We start from the raw sequence: 576 nt of genomic DNA, 5'->3' as shown, positions 1-576 counted from the left end.
CGGTTGCAGCAACAGCAACTGAAGCAGCAGCAGCAGCAGCCGAAGCAGCAGCCCCAGCAGCAGCCGCCCCAGCAACCCCAGCAGCAGCAGCAGCAGCAGCAGCAGCAGCAGCGCGCCTGTTTGAGTTTGTGGTAAGCAGCATTCAGCTGCGCCGCGACTTGCTGCATAATGAAGTCTCCAAATCTCGGAGTCATAAAAAAGAGAAGATCGCCAGCAGTCAACGACAGCAAACGCCGCATTTCGTAGAGGCTCGATATTCCTATGCTTTGAAACAAACTGAGCAGCAGCAGCAGCAGCAGCAACGGCAGCAGCAGCAGCAGCAAAAGCAGCGGCAGCAGCAGCAGCAACGGCGCAAAAGAGAAGATGTATATGGGTGTAGCAGCGGGGGAAGATCCCGCCACAGCAGCAGCAGCAGCAGCAAAGGCAGCAGCAAATACAGCAAGCAGAGGCAAGGACAAGGGGAGCAGCAAGCGAGGAACAGAAGCAGCAGCAGATACACGAAGACGCAAAGCAGCAGCAGCAAGAGCAGCATCACGAAGAGAACAAAAAAGAGACAGAACACTAAAAGGAAAAAAA

The sequence above is a fragment of the Eimeria tenella genome, genomic scaffold (genome assembly GCF_000499545.2).
Source record: "Eimeria tenella Houghton genomic scaffold, Eth_scaff1838, whole genome shotgun sequence".
In the NCBI taxonomy this organism is placed as follows: Eukaryota; Apicomplexa; class Conoidasida; order Eucoccidiorida; family Eimeriidae; genus Eimeria; species Eimeria tenella.
Note: the sequence above shows the minus strand (reverse complement) of the source record.